Raw genomic sequence first — 4,851 nt, forward strand, 5'->3', positions numbered from 1 at the left:
TATAGGGGAAATTGAGTATCATGTAGTAGCCTAAACTTATCGATTTTACATTGAGCTGGATGAATGGAATATGAATGACATTCATCCAAAATGCTGTAGGGGGATGACATAAAAAGCAGATTTCCTCGTGTCTCCTGATGCAAACCCCAGGCAACTGAGTGTTTGGTTTGATTTCAGAGCATATTGACCCTGGACTGAAATGCAAAAATGGTCTGAAAATATCATGAAGTCAAAATATTATTCATGGCAATACAGAGCCATGATCATATGGAACTCACTTCCATCTCAAATTATTCAAGCAAACAGCAAAATGACCTTAAAAATGTTGATTCAACAACATCTCATGGAACGGTGGGGACTGTGAGGGGACACATACACACACACAGAGACACACTAACACACACAGACATACTCTAACACATGCAGACATACTCTAACACACGCATACACACTTTCACACAAATACTGTACATACTCTAATGTAACGGATGTGAAATGGCTAGCTAGTTAGCGGGTACGCGCTAGTAGCGTTTCAATCAGTTACGTCACTTGCTCTGAAACCTAGAAGTAGTGTTGCTGTGGCCTTTGTGGAGCGATGGGTAACGATGCTTCGTGGGCGACCGTTGTTGATGTGTACAGAGGGTCCCTGGTTCGCGCCCGTGTCGGGGCGAGGGGACGTACTAAAGTTATACTGTTGCATTGATGCTGTTGACCCGGATCACTGGTTGCTGCGGAAAAGGAGGAGGTTGAAAGGGGGGTGAGTGTAACGGATGTGAAATGGCTAGCTAGTTAGCGGGTACACGCTAGTAGCGTTTCAATCAGTTACGTCACTTGCTCTGAAACCTAGAAGTAGTGTTGCCCCTTGCTCTGCAAGAGCCGCGGCTTTTGTGGAGCGATGGGTAACGACGCTTCGTGGGTGTCAGTTGTTGATGTGTGCAGAGGGTCCCTGGTTCGCGCCCGAGGTCGGGGCGAGGGGACGTACTAAAGTTATACTGTTACACTAACACACACATAATTTTATAGTGGCATTGTTTCTATATTGTTTGTATGTTGTTGTATTTTAAATTAGTGTGACTGTCTGTGTCTATCAGTGTTTTGTTACTGCTTCTGCAAACGCTAATGAGAATCCAAATACAGTTTTTTTACGATTGCTTACACGCTTGTTGCGGAATTTGGCTCATTGTGACAAAACTCTACACACAAGCCAAATAAGAAACAACACTTGGAGATAAACATCTCACGTCTATGTCAAAATGAAACTGCAATCAAAACCTAACAATCCTTTTTCAAAATGGCATTTTTGCAACAAAATGATACATACATGCACCATTTGAATTACTATTTCAAAGCAGCAACAACACACTGATGTACTTTATACAAAACACTGCTGTCTTTAGTACTTTGTATACCATTTTTTTTTCTCATACAGGCTTCTGTGAAAGATTGTTCCAGTACAGTACATCTACTCATATTTCAATGAACACAAAAATAGAAAGGCTTCAGAAAAAAATATATACAGCTTCTTTTTTTGCCATTGCAGGTTTTACAACAAAAAAACACAAAGAAAAGTAGAATTACAGTAGAGTAATACAATATGTTACTGTAAACCCATGGAAACAAATAATTACAGTAAAATGACAGTGCAATGGTAAACAAAAAATTGTATTGTTAGGGATTGTAAGGGATGGGGTGGATGGTTTATGTATCCCGCCTTCTTTTAGGGTCTGGCATCACCTCATCCACATCACAAGCAATGTCATCCCTGGCTAGGCAACGGGGAAAATATCGCCTTGCGTGCCGTATCCAACCCTGGACTGACCCCACCTCAATGTCTCCCATTGCTTGCAGAAGAGGCAGGCGGGCATGTGGTTGACGGTCCTACACTTTCCAACGCCAAGCCGAAAATATTTCCTCAATCGGATTGAGAAATGGGGAGTAAGGGTGCAAGTATACAGAACAACTGTGAAGTTATTGTGGTTGGTGAACCAGTCTCTGACCATAGCAGCCCAGTGGAAACTAACATTATCCCAGATGACAACAAACCTGTGCTGCTCTGGTCTGTACTGTACAACTGCATTATGTATTGAATCCAGAAATATGATTATGTGTGTGCAGTATTGTAGGGACTCAGGGTGGCATGGTGATGGAGAGGTCCTTGCAGACTAATGGTGAAGCACAAGGTGATATTTCCCACGCGCTGCCCAGGGACATTCACAGCTCTTTGTCCTATAACATTTCGGCCCCGACGCCTGGTTTTAGCTAGATTGAATCCAGCTTCATCAATGAAAATGAACTCATGAGGCTGTCAGATGCATCAAAGTCCAGGACTCAGTAACAGAAAATGCATACACTGTACCGTGAATATGGTGTAACTCAAAACACAGGACTACAATGTCTACATTTTCACACAAGGATGGGGGTGGGGGGGTGGTTTGGGTCCGACACATTCAGTCAAAACTACAAGCAAGGCAGGTGCCCCCCCCACCCCCAGAATGGGGGCACCTGCCTATGTCACATACTGCTTTGTCTGAATGTATCTATGAAAGTGCCAATAGGACACAATCTACTGCCATTACTGTATTACAGTATAGAACAGTGACACTTACTTGCACATAGTCATAGCGAAGTTCTTTGACTCTAACGCTGTTCCTCTCAAATGGAACCCTGTACAGCTGCTTCATCGTAAGTTGGTGTTGACGCAAGATGCGGCAGCGTGTCGACACACTGACATGGTTGATATTATGGAATGTAGTGTGATCTGCGATGATTTGCTCTCGTAGTTGATGTAGGCGAATGTGTTGTTTGCCAACACTAGATTGACAATGGCCAGTTCCTGTTCATGGTGACCAGACGTTGCCTTCCACCCTCAGGAGGTCATCTGGCAGTTCTGTAGAAAATGTAAGAATATGATGTCATTAGTTAGGTTCTTTTTTACTTACTGTACTGTCAGATTGTACACAGTAACATCAAAACTGTATTACATGTACTTCACAGCACTGTACCTATTTTATTTTGTTCACTGAGGAGCATAGACCTGATATTGTAGGACTAGGAATGATGTGCAACAATTACATACAGTTGATGTCGGAAGTTTACATACACCTTAACCAAATACATTTAAACTCAGTTTTTCACAATTCCTGACATTTAATCCTAGTAAAAATCCCTGTGTTAGGTCAGTTAGGATCACCACTTTATTTTAAGAATGTGAAATGTCAGAATAATAGTAGGGAGTGATTTATTTCAGCTTTTATTTCTTTCATCACATTCCCAGTGGGTCAGAAGTTTGCATACACTCAATTAGTATTTGGTAGCATTGCCTTTAAATTGTTTAACTTGGGTCAAACGTTCCATGTAGCCTTCCACAAGCTGTTGTGATGGCCACTCCAATACCTTGACTTTGTTGTCCTTAAGCCATTTTGCCACACCTTTGGAAGTATGCTTGCGGTCATTGTTCATGTGGAAGACCCATTTGCGACCAAGCTTTAACTTCCTGAGTGATGTACTTGCGTACTGTTGTTTTTACAGATGAACGTTCATACCTTCAGGCGTTTGGAAATTGCTACCAAGGATGAACCAGACTTGTGGAGGTCTACAATCTTTTTTCTGAGGTCTTGGCTGATTTCTTTTGATTTTCCCACGATGTCAAGCAAAGAGGCACTGAGTTTGAAGGTAGGCCTTGAAATACATCCACAGGTACACCTCCAATTGACTCAAATGATGTCAATTAGCCTACTTGTGTCATGCACAAAGTAGATGTCATAATCGACTTGCCAAAACTATAGTTCGTTAACATGAAATTTGTGGAGTGGTTGAAAAACAGGTTTTAATGACTCCGACTTCAACTGTAGATACAGTCTAAATTGAAGACATACCTGTTCTCCAGTCTAAATGTCCGTATTATGGATGCTACCCTGTAGCGACTCAGGTTGGGCTGGACTCTCTGCCCAGCCTCCCTCATCGTCAGGCCATGATTTATGACATGGTTCACCAAAGTGGCCCTAATGTCGTCGGAAATATGTCTCAGTCTATTGTCTGGTCCCCTTCTTTGTTCTTGTCCTCGTCCTCGTCCTCGTCCTCCTCCTCCTCCTCCTCCTCCTCCTCCTCCTCCTCCTCCTCCCTCTCTCCATCTTCCTCTCGCTCTCACTGCCTCCATGTTTGCAAAGTTCTCACAAAAGAGGTGAGCTTACCTGAGGTCTATTTGTGGTGCTAAGGCTCAGACTAACTGGTGTTCAATTACTGTAGAAGGGTTTTCATGTGTGTGTGTGGGTGCTGCCAATTTCAGGTATGTTTTGCATTTTGAATAGAAGTGTTTTCCCAATGATTGCAAGAGGTTTCGTTCTTGAACAAAGTGTCTATTGGAAGAAACAGCGTGTAGTGTTTTGCAAGTGTGTTACAGAATTACAAACAAAGTGTAAACAAAGTGCAAAGTGTGTTGCCGAATTGCAAACAAAGTGCAAAGCAGAAAATCTCTTTGTACTTTTGGTGCCTTTGTTTAAGGCATGGTTACAAAAGTTAAGGTTTTGATGCTTTTGTCTAAGCATTCACTTTCAGTGTGTAAGCAATCTGCAAAAACTGTAAAGGTGGTGGTTGTGGATAAGAGACATGAACTACATCCAACAGTATGAGGTTATAACCGGAAATTAAATCTTCATGCCAGGTATTCTGAAAAGGAGAGAGAGGTTAGACCCATTCATTATTCATCACCTTTAATGCTATTACAGCTTTGTTCTCTCAGAGGGTTTTTTACGCTAATAAACATGAGTTTACTCTCATTAATTCACTGTTTTCACTCTAATGTTTTTTTGTCAATGTACCGTCTTGTCAACCTTTGTCTTCCTAATGGGGTCC

This window comes from Salvelinus alpinus, chromosome 4 (assembly GCF_045679555.1).
Source record: "Salvelinus alpinus chromosome 4, SLU_Salpinus.1, whole genome shotgun sequence".
Taxonomy (NCBI): domain Eukaryota; kingdom Metazoa; phylum Chordata; class Actinopteri; order Salmoniformes; family Salmonidae; genus Salvelinus; species Salvelinus alpinus.